Genomic DNA, 15,628 nt, shown 5'->3' on the forward strand with positions numbered 1-15,628 from the left:
CACAGACACCAGGCACCCAGAGGTCTGGTGTGGATAAAGCACTCCAAAACCTAGTGAAACTATCAATTTACTGTGCACATAGCATATTAAGATAAGCCTGACAATGAAGGATTGACACTGGGGCAACAGAAAATCTGCAAAAGGCTGGCACGAAGAAGTAAGTAAAATCAAGCTATAGGGTGCCTCTTGACCAGCCCTTGATACCTAAAAATAAACTAACACAATTTTGAGACATACTTGGAGCTTTACTAGCTGTCACAAATGCAAGCAAGGCAAACTGGTGAGGGAATAAGTGATCCAGCTTCATGAACCATGATGGCAATAAAGTTTCCTCCCAGGGACTGCAGGATAGAAGCAAATCCTAAACAAGTGGCAACCTGGAGGAAAGCTGATACTGGTGGCTCATGCATGCAGTAGCATAAAACCTTTCAATTGCCTGCCCAGCCAAAAAAAGAAAGTTTGTCATGTCTGCCAGAAAGCACGCATCTTCTGGAGGAGGAGAAGAGCGGGAAACGTGCCTCGGTAGCAAGTCTCCATAGTGTCAAATAAAAATCCATCGTCACTGCAGATGATCTACCGGCAACGGCAACACGTACTCATGAATCAGACAAAGCAAAATGTTGCGTACATACCCACTTGAGATGTTCGGGGAAATGAGGCTCTCATCTCTTTAACTGTCACAAAAATTATCTGTTACGTTAGAAAAGGCATATTGAGAAAGTTAGCAAAAGCATCTCTTACGTTCAGCTTGTCTTCTGCCTTTGTCCTTGCTAACAGCCAGTCGAGAGGAACTCACAGGAACCAAGAGGAACTTCTGGGGCCAAACCCATCCTGCTGCAGCTAGGGCCTTGTATAATAGATGTTTCACCACAAACGCTCTCCAAACACCCACTCCACATTCCTAAGCACCATGTCAAAAAATATAGCAGCACCTAGACACAAACTTCAGACCACTGGCTGAAAACACAGTGACCAAAATTGCAATATGCCACAGTTACGGAGAAATGGAAGTCAAGCACTTCACCGGTGTCCCGTAGCTCCAGACTGGCAGGGGAAATGGTAGGTGAAAATGCTCAGATAATTTTGGGCAGCATACTCATACACATACAGTCAGATGGAAAGCAAGCACAAACCCAGGTTCTCGATGTGGGTTGTAATCTTGCCACTATCTCACCTCTACCTTTAGAGATGTGTTGAAGACAGGAAGCAGGACACTGCACAACATACTGGATATCACCGAAACATAAGACTTCCGTTATTCGATTTGCCATCTCCCACTTGATGGGCAACAGGGTATGCAAACTCCTCTACAAGATCTTCTAAAATAGTCTTCTATTTTATAATTCTTAGATGGAAAGCAAACAAACACACCTTCTAACTTTGAATTTATCAGAACCGTTTTGAACAGTCTTTCCAAAGACACCCTTTCTGAAAGGTAGCGGCACTGGCTGCACCTATCCTTGCCAAATAATTCACCTACAGGTATCCAATAAGGTTAAGGAAGTAACTAGAGGAACCACAGCTTAAATCCGCAGGAAGATTATATACACAGGGAAACACGGTTGCCAACTGAAGCAATACTGCAGGCAAATTATAGGTAACCAGTTTAAGTAAAGCCAACATTTTCTCAAAATTAAATCTCACCGTATCTTAACCACAGAATAAATTTTATTTCCTGGCTGTTAACACACAACCTCATTCGCTGCATGCGCTGGATTTTTGCAAGTACAATGCTTGAAATATGTAATTGTAAAGTTGCTCTCATAAGGATGATGTAAAGCTTTCGACCGTGTCCAGTGTGAACCACCTTAGCAAAGAGGAGTGGACTCTCCTTGAGCTGAGTTCATATGCACTTAGCAAGAAAAAGCGTTGACCTGAAATTCTGAAGATATCACTCCAAGATTTTCATTTTTGAATTTCTGTTCTCTTAACGTATGTGTACGTTAGCAATTTAGTGCAGTCTCGGCACAGGACAGAATTGTAATGCTTTTGAAGGTTGCTTGTCCCCAGAGTCAGCAGCAGTTTGAATTTTAACTTCACCGGAAAGTTCTGAATGTACTAAAAATTGCAGAGCAAACAGAACATGCTGCAGTGCCAAAGCAAAAGCACTAAAGCAAATTAGGTGTTGAGCCGTCATTACAAAGTCTAAACAAAAACAAAATCTTAGTACATAGACGTATCAGAGAAACATCCAAGTAAGGCAACACCGTTGAAAGGGCACACTGATTTTTAAACAAGAAGCAGAACGAGTGGGGCAGGAAGAATCAGGACTGTAAGCGGTGCAGACAGTTGAAGGTGCTCATCCACGGGGTCTCAGCTCTCCCAGCACTGCTGTATTTCCTGGGCCGAGGAATACTACGGAAATGAGACCCAGAGTACGAATATTGCCAGATGGTTCTCCTAGAAAAGATGTACGACGTGCACGGAAGCACCTGTTCGTACCCGCTCTGGAGGCGACTTCTCTCCTGAATATTACAGTACAGAACAAAACCTGATGGCAAAAAGGAATAATGCTGTCAAATCATCCACTATGGACAAGATACAACAGAAACACCGCTGTCATGCTCTTTCGCCACACAATGAGAGTACAGAGTCACTCACAGCATGCCAAAATTGGGCTAGAAACAAGTTCTTACCCTAAAAGCGAAATGACCTTCTGAGGAGCCTTATGTTCGGAAACAGCATTACCCGTTCTGCCTAGCAGATGCCACATCTGAAAATGCTTTTTGGCCTCAGCACACCAGCAGCATGGCAGAAAGCTATCTTCAACACCCTGAGAAAGACCGTAAGGTAGCAAGAGAGTATCCAATCTAACTTTAACTGAAGCAAAATACCACCAAACCAGAGCGGTTCTCTCTTGTTCAATTCAAAGGGCGGAGAACAAAATTATTGGCTAAGTGCTAGTGATATAAAACACAGTCACATCACTTAAGAGTCTTAAGAACAGAAACACTTCAAGCAAAGTTGCCTTCGCCATCGCTTATGTGCTGTTATGATCATTAATGCACAAGGATCGTGTGCACTTAGCGAACGGGAAGGAGAGGGAGTGTTATAATTTGTAGCTAGTACTGTTCATTATGGGTCATGAGCGAGCGTCCGTCTTTTAACGAAGAACGAGCACTTGTCCTGAAAAACATTTTGTTGTTCAAGCTCCCTACGGCACTTTATCATGACGCCAATTTTGGGTAATAATGCATAAACTGAAGTGTAAATGCAATATGCCAGTAGTGTAGGAGAAAAACCAGAGAACTCAGGAAAAAGGAAAACTATTCCTTTTTGTACACAAATAAAACCTTCCAAAGACTTTTAGTAGAGTGCACTTTTTAAACTGAGTGCAGTGATACCCAACAACTGGCTCCTCTGTAGATGACAAGGTAGGGAATCAATCTGTAGCTCGGAAAAATGCTTAAAGCGTAGTCTCAACGGGACCATTCGCATGCCTTTGAGATCAGCTTCTTAAAGGGAAATTAAGTCTCGATCTTAAAGCCTTGGAGTGTGAATCAAGGAACATATTTTCAAGAAACATGCTTTCCCGGCCCTACTTCAACATACGTGTCTTCTGTGATTTTTGGGTGAGTCACTTATGCATTCCCTACACCAATTCCAACCTTATAAAACAGTATCTCACTCCCATACTTAGCGCTAAAACCTTGCAAGCGCTGAGATGGCGTCTCAGCAGGTTTTTAAGGCGCTTGATACTTGAAGGTCGAGATCTAGTTTTGGTTGAAACCATAATGCAGATAGATAGCTCACAGAGGTTCACAGACCAGGGTCAGGTGGACCAATTCTGCTATCACATCCCGTGAAATAAAGGTGCGCCTTTGTTCACGGGAGCTGATGCGGATTTATACCTCCTGTAATCAAAACTGTGATTTTAGCTTCAGCCAAGTCCTCTAGGACTTCGGTCTAGGGAGAGCGTTTTCTGCCTCTTGCAGTCGTTAAACCCGATAATGGACTAACACTTCCAACACTAAAGAACTTGCCTTATCTGCTGAGTATCTCGGGTTCTTGTAAAACGAGTGGATCCATGCTGGCTGCAGGCCAGCTGGGAAGTAGAAAGATTTATGAAAACTCCCAAGAAAATGTTTCAAACAGCTGTAATAGAAAGGAAATCCACGCAGCATCTGAATCACAGAATTATTACCCTGTCACTCCATACAGTATTACCAGGGTCCCTCCAGCAACTACATTATTTAATAGACCATTTAATAGACTATTACGAATCCAGTTGTCTTCATTACAGCAAACAGGCAAACGCACAGATAATGGAGCTATTTTGTGAGTAGAACAACTGCTTGGAACGAAAGGTGAAAGAACGTACTGATAAACAGAGAAGCCCCATAACTGGCGGGAGTAAGAATGCATTATATGGCTGAAAAACATAACATTTCAGACACCAAACGGCTTTATTCTTCCAGTATCTTAGAGAGCAAGCAAAAATAAATAAATCAATAAATAAGAAAGGGAGGAGGGAGCCATGTGCTGCTAATTACCTGATATATATCACATCTTAAAGTGCTTGCACAGATGTTGAGCATTTTTTAGGATGAGTCAAGACACTGACTATTTCTTCAGGACAGCCCCAACATCTGTAAGCAATCAAAGCGGAGACAAGGTCTAGTGTGGCACATAATTCTTCCAGAATATGGTGATTTAATATTTGTGGGGTCATGATTCAATTCCAAAAGAGATGTGAACGGATGAGCCAGGGTCTGATCCGAGGAGGTACCGGACACATGAGAGGGAAGAGAGAGAAGCATCTTCAAGGACACACAGGAGAACTTACCGCATCGCAGCATCGGTTCCTCAGCCAGTCCTCCCCGTGACCCTGCGGCAGGTGGCTGGAGATGGGGAGGCGAAGTGAACGAACGCAGCGCTGAACCAAAATCCCGTGAGAGGGCAGGCGGCCAGGGATGCCGCGACACCTTTTCCGTGACACACACACAAAAAATCAAGATTAAAAGAAAAGAAAAAAAAACCCAAGAATTTCTTTTCAAATACTAAGCTTGCAACACTTCTCAGAATTTAAAGAAGCTGCCTGATGAAAAATATGTATGTTAAAAAGAAAATCTTACAAAGACTAACTTCCCCCTTCACAATTTCCCAGGCTGTGGGTCTTAAATTATATCTTAGCAAACTGCGCTGAGTTAGGGACGAGGAGACTGCTGCAGAGTTGTCTCCTCTTTGTGAAACTGTGGGAGCGCACGTTGCTTCTGCAGCCATCACCACGATTCAGCCAAAATGTTTTCGGTTCTGGGGCTTTATAAAGCAAATTCAACACCAGGTCTGTATTTTAATGAAGCAAGTCCAGGGAACTTGTAAAATTGTGCTTGTTCTTGCAGCAAGCCTGGACGTTTACAATCGACAGGTTTGGAGGGTCACATCTGAAGCCTACAAAAGCCTCTCAGATTCATTTTAAGTGAATGAGAAATTCCAGTGAAAGCAGAGAGATAAGGCATGCAAAATGCTCCATATATAATTTGTGTAAAAAAATTTCTCTCTCTCTCATTCAAAAAAAAAAAAAAAAAAATCCCACAAGTTCAAGTCTGAACTCTCCTGAACTCTCCAGCCTTTCCAGGTCTAGAAATGACCCCAGGGTCTAGGAAGAGGTCCAGGACCATTTTTACACTGAAGCTGCTGGTGAGCACGGACGTGTGCCCGGCTTTCCTGGGCTGCAGCTGGCGGGATCCCGCTCCTGGAATAAGGCAAATAAGGACTGCTTTTTTTAAACGTACGTCCCAAAAGCCTTCCGAACGGTCGTGCGAAGCTCAGATAAAATTAGTCACTCATCTTGCTTTTGCACTGCCGGAGGTATAAATTAAAGCTCCTCCAGCACGAGTCCAGAAAGACTCCTCGAGGTAGTCATAAGCCGCTTCCAGAGGGGGACCTGAACTAACCAATTTGGACGTTTTGATGATTCGCACACTTCAGCTTGGAAGGGAAGTAAAATCATCAGGCGGGCTTTCAGCTCGGCCCGTGTGCAAACAATTTTAAAGACAATTAACCTTTCTGCTAGGAGACCGAGACGCAGCAGCGCGCGAGAGCGAGCCAGCGCGCCCGGGCTTAGGCAGTGACATGTCCGGGAGCTCTCATTTCCGACGGGAACTTTGGGGAAGAAGCCAGCCCCCTTTTCCAGAGCTCCTGCTGTGCCTTGAAACAAGCGGGAATCGACTATTCTTCCCACTAAATATGCTAATAGAATCTGAACAGAAAATTGGATCACTAGGAAAAATAAATTCACATATGAAAATTTTACCAGAGCCGTCATTAACACAGATCAGAATGTCTAATGGAAAGTGTGTGCTCCAGTGGTCTTAAATACAAGAAAAAGTATGTCTTGGTAAATTAGTTCTCTGGAGGCCAAAGTTGAGAGTGGAATAAAAGCATATCTTCATTTTCAGCAAACATCAATTCTTTTTCATGGTAATATCATTAAACAAGCCTGTCAGTGCAAAATTTCCCAGGGAGCGTACCAGGACAAAAGTACTTTCTCCTCCGGGATTTTCATCGCGCCGAGCAATCAATATTTTAGCAGTGTTTCACCCACTTGAGCAGGAGCCTTGCGGCAGCGGGCGGGGGGGGGACGATAAGGCGTCTGATTACGGCCGGGTTCGGGGCGCTCGCGGGGCCGGTTCGCGTCACCCGGCGCCGCGTGGCCTCTTCGCTTCTGCTTCGCCACCGCCGCCCGGGCCTTTTCCTTGGGCGATGCGAAGCTCCTGTTCAAACCCATCCCGGTTTATACAGGTCTTACGCAAAAGTCGCGTTTCCACTGTAATCTTACAAACTTCTCTCTTTTATAGATATATATGTATATGTATAAACCTTGGAGGGGCATACTGACGCAATTTGACGTTGCGGGAGATGTGTATCTTTAAGCCAAAGCGAGGAAGAAAAGCTATTCCAACAAGTGCATCTTCTGTAATAAATACAAGGAGATTCAAAGGCAGAAAGGAAATTATATTTAGGAATACATTTGTGTTAGGATTTTATTACTAGTTCATTACGCTCTTAATCTGAAAAATCCTGCAGCAGCGCAACTGCTTTAGAATTATCATTAATAATTACATTGATACCGAACTCTTTTATGCAAAGAGTACAGTAGACTTAGAGATAGGACTCTTTGTAAACCTCCTGAGTGTTTGCGGGAAGTTTAATTCATTTCCTATCTCCTCCAGTTTGCAAATGAGGCGTGAAACAATTCCTCGTGTCTAGGAGGGGTCGGCACTCGCGCAGCGCAGGCGCAGCTCCGCGGGGCGTTAGTTTTTCAAGAGGAAGAGCTGCTGCTGCCAAATATTCCTGCGAAAGAAACAAAACAATTTTGCTAAAGAGATTGCATTTGAATATGTTGTGTCTGAGCCTCATCCCAGAATATCTCAGCTTTCCGATCAGCCCCTGCTAATGAGTTTCGCTCCCTGGGTAGTACGTGTCTGGTAAATTTTTCAAGAACTGATCATTAGCAATGTTTTGTATATTTTATTTTCTTGTTTTCGCTGTATATAGAGTTGTCATTTTTAATTCATTGCCCACTGGAATTTTATGAAGGAAAACCTACATTCTTTTAAAAATAACACAAGCACATTGGCACAGATTTTAGCAGATGCGTGCTATGCTGCAGGTGAAATTTCCTAATTCTAATACGACGACTTGAGAAAGAAGGCGACGCGACCAGGACCGCACTGCACGCGCTCAGCAGCTACGGGCGTAAGAAACGTACTCTTTCCGGTGCAGAAGGAGTAGCGTACAGATAGTTCAGGAAAAAATTCTAATTTTTGCATTATATAAAACAGGGCCATTGCCGTTTCTGAAGCACATCACTGCTTTTGGCCTGTGCCACGACATCAGAGAACTTGAGCAGAGCAGGTTGGGGATTTTGTTGGCACAAAAACCTGAAAATGCAAGAGGAGTCCTGATTTATAGGGAAGGGGGTAATGCAATCTTCTAACCTGACGGTATTTAAAAGCACAAAGCAGAATCATCAGATGGCTTAGCCTTATTTAGCTGTTTTTTCTGTGAGATTTCTAAAACAAGACTAGTAAAATTAACGTGTCCAAGCATAACTCCGTGGTTTCTAGCCGTTTTTCTAGCGAGGGGGGAGGAGGCGCTTCTCTCCCCGCAGATCTGCACTTTTAATCCTACCTGCGCTTTTTGCTCCGGAAGCTCTGGACGGGGAAGAAGCTGGTGGGACTCAGCCTCACGAGGAGCTCCTCTTTCCAAGGGGAGCAGCTCCTTCCTCGCAGCTCCACGGGCAGGGAGCGAAGGCACCTACGGGGTCTTTAACAATAACCTCAAAATATTTCATGAATTATGAAATACGAATTGAATTTGAAAATCTCAAAGCCAGCATTCAATACAGAGAGCAGCTTGGGTAGACAGGGCAGTTTGCAACACGCTTCGCTCAGTCTTTGGCAACCACTTTCTCTCCTTCGCTTTCTTCGCACGACAAGTGGGTGCACACAAACCGTAGCGCGGGAATTCCCATGTTTAGAGCGTTCCAACAGCGCAGTGCAAACCAGCTCTTATCACATCCGATCCAAATGTCGCACCAACGTAAAGAATCCAATTTTTGCACCTCCGAACGCGTCAGAAATTAAAGAAAAGCCACGAAAGCCTCACGCAGAGCGCTTCCTGAATTGCTGCTTGAAATCACAGATGCGCTTGCTATGATGCTCATCGATCGTGAGGCCAAGCATTTAAAATATTGCAACAAAAGGCAGTGACAGCCCCAGCGTTTCTCAAGGAACATACAGAGCAGAACAATATGGACGTTTTGCTGCAAACTGTGCATATTAAATGACAGCATATTTATCTGCTTTTGCTTGTCCTTTGAAAACACGTTTTATTGTGACTAAAGAAGATGGATAGTCAGAATAAGTTATTGGAGAGCTAAGCCTAGATATCAGAGGACAAGGAAATATTTGACATCTTAGTGGTAATTTTTAATCAGAAGACCTGCACAAAAAAGAAATGAATACATAATAAAATGATTCCACTAGAGAAAAATGTATGACTTCAGTCTTACCCACACCATTATAAATGGATTTTGTCAGCTTGCAGTCTTACAAGGCTCGTTGATAGTAAATTAAATTTGGTCAGTTTATAAAGGTATTGCTTTCATGTTTCTCTCAGAAGATCGGACACTCCTCGGAGGTTTGGCATCACCTTGCTTCTCCTAGCTTGTCTTCTGTCTTCTATTCTTCATTACACAACAGATGACCTATCAGATATTCTTCTTCTACTCCAACAGATTTCCTGTTGCCAACCTTCAGTGAGAATAAAGCCTGCAACCCTTTTTATCTTCATTCTGCTGCTGTTTCCATCTTTTTTTCTCCCTCCTAAAGATCGTTTGCCGGCACTGCTTTCTCAGTTTTACCCAGTGGAACAAGCAGTGTCTTCTGAACTGACAATTCTGACTTTTTGCTGCTTGTGATTTTTCTAAAGCATGACAACTACTCGCATGAAGACATGGTAAACCTTTTCAGATAAGGAACTCTGAAAAAAGAAAGGCCTTTCAAAGAACAGCAGTAGTTACTGCGGAAACTGAACGAAACAAGTCTCCTATGTATTAATTTAATTCAGTCATACCTTTTCCATAGCAAGAATAATTAGAAACAGGATTTTTAAATGCTTTTTATGCAATTACTTCTCTTCTTTAAGTGTTGCTTCGCACAATACACATCAGCATGTTTTTCCTGGCAAACCAAAGCTATAAATTTTACTGATCTTTGATATATTTTATACTGTATGAGAGATATAAACAGAAATGGATAGAAAATGGATTTCTGTCACAGTATTACAAGTAAAGGCAGGCTTGGGGCAATATTTATTAAAAAATATATATCCACTGTATATATCTTTCGCTTCCTCCTTGCAAATAAATCATCGGTCTGTGGATAGTTCTAGGAGGGCAGGGAGGGATGCAGCGGGTGGTGCTGGCTGCTGTGTGATTTTCGTAACTACGCACGCGGAACAAACCCGGGCGTAGTCGGCGCGTTGGGTCAGTCTTCTGGACAGCCCAGGGAGAACTTGCCGTCGGAGGGGTGCAGACACGGGCAAGATCACCGCTCCTCCTTCGAGGAGCCACCCGCGTCGCCGGAGCGTGACTGTCACCAGCAGCAAACCCTTCCCCTCGCCGGCTTCTTGCAGGACCGTGACTGAGCCACCGTTTCTTCAGGTGAAGACGCTCTCTGCGCTAAGAGGGCTTGCGTTGATACTAGCAGGATGTAGTGTCAGTGGTGTGTCTACCCATAACTTTTCCAAAAAAAAAAAAAAAAAAAGACAAAACAAAATCACTCGTTTCTGAAAGAAAGAAAAGGGTCTTCCATCAGCGCACGCCATGTAGTTGTAGTTACTTCTTTAAAGATGTTAATGTCAATAATCTAGCAACATCAGTGAATAATCCAGCGGGGAAGTCAACGGGCGCTTTGAGGAAGGCGCTTCATCAAACGCCGTGGGGTCACCAACAGCAAAAACTGCTTGCTCCAGTGAAACAAGACGGGCTTAAAGCAATGCATTAAATAAATAGGCGGTCATCAGGTACACCGGTCAATCTGGATGATCTAATCAAGCATCCGATGCGCAGACCCGAAGCGTGCTGGAGCCCGCCTAAGGGTGACGTGGCTGAGGGCCGGTCCGCAGAGGACTCGGGCCGTGCTCGCGGCGTGAGGGGGGCTGCTTCGTCAGACGTGCAATTTGAGAACGGCAAGTCGCGGCAGAGAGAGCTTTCGCCTTGCAGGATACCTCAACACACACAATAAAAATTAGAAGCGAAGAGTTGGATTCCTTTTTAGAACAAAAGACATTACCTGTGTCTTTGTCTCTGCCCTTGCTAGGGAGTTTTCATCAATACTCCGGCTAGGTGAGGTGCTGTTAAGGCATATAGCACTGACGACAGCAGCTGCTATAGGCACAGGTGAGGAGAATAACTCAATAGATCCTCCCATATAGAAACAAAACGGTATTATCACTTTTCCATAATGGATTGGGAGGTATCAGGTTATATTATCTTATTGCATACGTGAGTAGAGGCTAACAGCACTCTCCAGCGCTAAATTAAAAGGAGGATTAAATGAATATATGCCAGAAGATGACTCAAGTGTCCATTTTCTTGGACAGATAGCAAAATTAATGCGGTGACACATGAGAAGACCTATTCTAACACCGCTAAATGTAACCGTACAGTTTTCAGCCAGAGCTAGCAACAGAATGAGGCTCTTCTCACCTGGGAAGTCAAAAATGAAAGTTGATGTAAAATGCAGTACAAAACTAAGCAAACACTGTGAATTCACCTATTCAGCAACAACTTTTGCTCAGCAGCCGATCTGTCGACTCTTTTGTCTTCCCCTTCTGTCAGATTGGAAGCAGTGCAAAACAGATTCTTTAAAATCATTTATTATCATATCTGTTATTGTTCATTAGCGCTGGCAGTATCTCCACTGTAAGTGATGGTCCTGTAACAAATCCAAAGCAGCTTTCGGAGTTGTTTTGCAAAACTAAGAGGCAGCAATCAGCAATACATCACCTGCTCTCTGCTAACTTGCCTAAGGCCAGGCAAGATAGTTTATAGCTGCGAGAGCACACAATATGAGTCAGCCTCAATCACAACTTATTTCCGCAATGAACATCTTTCTTTTTAATGCCATCAGCACCGCTCGTTCCCTTACATTTTAGCCAAAATTAAACGATAACTGCAAAATGGTGCCGTTACCACTGCCTTTATGTTTTCAGTAGTACTCCAGGAGTGATTTCACGAGCTTTCTGAAAAGGTGCAGGCTCCCCACTGAGATAACATGCGTGGGAAAAGAGCTGAGCAAGGTTGTCATTGACGTTACTAACACACAGGTTTTGGCATAAAGAGCCTTAATTCGTTTTCCGGCACTGTCTTGGGCTTTTGATGCAACCTGGCACTTGCCACTTATTCTCTTCATCCCTTTTCCCTATCTACGCGACTGAGACAGTAATAATTCCTTCCTCATCTCTGTGCTGTACTGGTCAACATCGGTTATCTTTGGACAGTACATGAAAGCACCTCTCCTGAACCCTCTTAGGTATTGTGTAATACAGATATGGCCTTCTCCCGCAGTGGAAGATAGTTCTCTAAAAAATGCACAGAAGAAAATCTATGTGAATATGGCTCAGAAGCCGCTCAGGATTTCAAACAGCCTTATCATATATAATTGGTATCTGTAATAGAATCACACAATAATTGAGGTTGGAAGGGACCTCTGGAGGTCATCCAGTTCACCCAGAGCAATAGCTCGAAGCTTTTATTCCCAGATAATGAAGCAGCACCATACATTTGTCTGTTAGTTAATCTGAAGTGGGGCTCAGGATGGGTCAACACCGCGGTACATCAGTGGGAAGACCTTCTTTCTCAGGAAAACTAGGGCCGGTTCTCTAATCCTGTCGCCAGCTGACTAAATCCCTAGACTGATCAGCCTTTCTGGACATTTCTTCTTCTCTTCCTCTTCCCATTCAGTTATCACCTTCCACCCCCTCTTCGGCACCCTCTTTTGCCCTCTTTGTGTTATCCTGCAGAATGGCCCTCCTGCTTTCCCTGCCAACGCGGTCTACAGCTCAGGAGCTTATCCACACAGACAGCTTAATGCCCATTTTTATACAAATTACTCTTCGATCCACCTCTCCAGTCATAACTTGTCAACTTTCATTCAGTCTTGCCTTTCATTCTCTCTTTTGACATCTATTTCTGAATGTCTCCATGCAAACTCAAATGTAAAGTGACCAAAATTGGACTCTTGATCTTTCCTCTTAAGACACCCTTCTTCCAGGATTCACTGTCAGCCCTGTCAATACCATCATCGTTTCTGTCATTCAGACCTGTAATGCATGTGGTCATCAGTGATGACATTATACTGTTAATATTTTAGCCAATTAATGGTGACTAGAATGACAGAAATGAAGATAATGAGTATCCGTGCTATTATTTGCAAATGTACCCACGCTCAGTAAGAACTTTGATTTTTACCAGTGAAAAATGTTATATTAATACAGAGATTCAGCCTTAAAACCCGGACGTGCTAAATCTAAAATGTGGAAATAAAACCTAGAAACCGCTACAGATTTCCCATAACTTCTCTGAAAAAAATGTCAAGTGTTAACAAAAAAGGTTTAAGAGAGTCCCTAATTACAAGAAGATGCTAATGGATGGTTTATAGCCTGGAGCATGAAAGTTTATATGCTAGATTTGAACCTTTAGAAAGGTAATGCATTCACATTAACCACATGCATACCTAATCCTTTTACTACTCCAGGAAGGGCTTGCAGAGGAGGCGAGCTCCACGCGGTATTAACGAGTGAGAACGAAACTCCTCCAACTTTCTACGCCGTTTCGCAACGGGGACCTGACTGAGGTCGCAGACGTGCGGCCACAAAATTAAATTAATACAGATATCGTTAATCAGCTAACTGACCACCCATGTTTGAAGGGAGCAGTATCGGTACTCCTCCGCCCAGACTCTCTCGGATCCGGATCTTGCTGGACTGTTAAGGACAGCGTAGATCGACAAAGCGTAGGTTCACACGCCGTGGGGTCTCAGCAGCTATCACATCTTTCCCTGATCCACACCCACGTGTTATTCCCTCCTAGACAGAGGAGGAAAAAAAAAATGAATAAATCAGCCAAGTGCAAGGGGGAAACGTTAAACAACGTTGGACATCGTTAGCCAAAAACGTAGCTCTTCCACGCAAGGAAATTGGTGCAAGGACTGGCACGGAAAGGAGAGTACGCCTCCGAAGTCCCGCGACAGCCCTCCCATACGCAGCGACAGTCTGTTCTTGGCTGTTAGCACAGGGTTAGTGAGCCTCAGCAGAAATTCTTGTGAAAACTCTCACTTCAACGTTTTTTAAAAAAATCACGGTTACTCTACTATCTCCCAGGTTTTGTGTTTTTCTACCTACTTGCTACAACAGTTTTTTAAACATAATAATTACAGACTTAGACTGCCAGCCTCTGCCATGTGAAGAAGCCACAAGACCGTCCTCCTGCTGCATCTCGCACATGCCTTCTGGCTGTAGACGCTTTCAAGATCCCCCAAAGGCTTTTCCATTCTGTCAGAAAATAAGTGAGCATCTTGTTTCTGTGCAAGATGTTATTTTCTAACTTTTTTTTTTTTTTTTTTTTTTAATTTAAGCTCTGGAATGAACTAAGGCATTGTCTTTCAATGGAGGAAACACACGCTCTGCTGCCTGCCAGGACTTGCAGCTGGTTGAGGAGCATTAGCTAAAGTTGTCTTGGCTGAGTTGCGTTTGGGTCAAAGAGCAGCGCTCAAAGTTCACGAAGGGCAGAGATCCTCCCTGTGAAATCACTGACAGCAGGTTTGCAGAGAATGTATCAATACCTGCAAAGATACCTAGCACAGATGAGACAAATTAAAGTCTTACATCACCTGAGCGAGCTCATTTAATTCAGTGCAAGTACATCTGGCTTAGATGAACTCGCAATGACTCTGGGTGCTTGCATAAAAAGAAAGTAGCTCTTCCTAGAAAACACAAAAGAAAACTGAGAGGAGAGCTGAAAAATCTTCTCCAATCAAAGAATCATCTGGGATTCCAGCAGTGTTGCCAGTGCAAAGCAAGACTTCACATATTTTTACAGAAAAAGACAGCTTATCCCAGCATTGTCTACTGCTGAACGATCAGGACTTTCATCTGGGCTGCAGGGACTCAAGTCTGGTCCTGCGATCTGCCTGATTCAGATGAAAAAAACATAAAGGTGGAGTTTCCTGCCTCCAAGATGAGTAATCCGACCACAGAGCTGTTCTTGTGTTCTCATACCTCGAGCGTGAATTTCATCCTGAAATTGAGACATAACTTTGCAGAAAAGTTTTATCAACATTCACGTTTTGGCTTTCCTTGCAGATGAGCTTTTATCTGAGGGGAAAAAAAGAGAAAACAAAACAGTAAAACAACTCCAGACAGGCCAGATCAAGGAGTTATATGCAATAAAGTAGAGCAACGTTAATACATAGATTCTTTCAGCTAATATCCCCAATATTCTGTCAAATTTCTCTAAACAGGTGCTGCTTTTAGTATTACAGACATGAGTCTTCTCTGAGGTCCTGGTGAGATGACGTCATCATCACCATAACTCAGTATTCAGTGTTTGCAGTAGTGTAAGTGGCAATTTCTTTATCTGAAAGTAAATGAAAATGCAGAAAGAGGAAGAACTCAAATTGCAGCAAGTGCGCTAGCCGCCGTCGGACAGCAGGAGAGGACATGCCCAGCGGACAGATGCGAGAAGCAGCACTGATGGGTTCAGAAGCCTCCGCGCTTAAGTCTGTTGAAGCTGGACTGGAGTAAAAGGATGAAACTAGGGGGAAAAAAAGAAAAAAAAAAAGAGGTTTTACATCACTAGAAGAGCAAAGGGCCATCTGCAAGCCATTAGAACACCTGATTTTCATCCCTCCATAAATAAAGGAAAAAAAACACAGAAAAACCATGGTATCATGGAAAAAATTTGTAAAGCGCAGCTAAACAAACATCTTTAGAACCGATGTTAGGTCAACCATCAAAAAGGTCAATCAAAACCCCCCAAAAGGGACCTATCTGCCCTGAGGCAGTCCTGAAAGGTGTTAGTAAGACCCATAAGCCCTGGAGAGGGCATGATGCTGTA

The sequence above is a fragment of the Rhea pennata genome, chromosome 7 (assembly GCF_028389875.1).
Source record: "Rhea pennata isolate bPtePen1 chromosome 7, bPtePen1.pri, whole genome shotgun sequence".
Taxonomy (NCBI): Eukaryota; Metazoa; Chordata; class Aves; order Rheiformes; family Rheidae; genus Rhea; species Rhea pennata.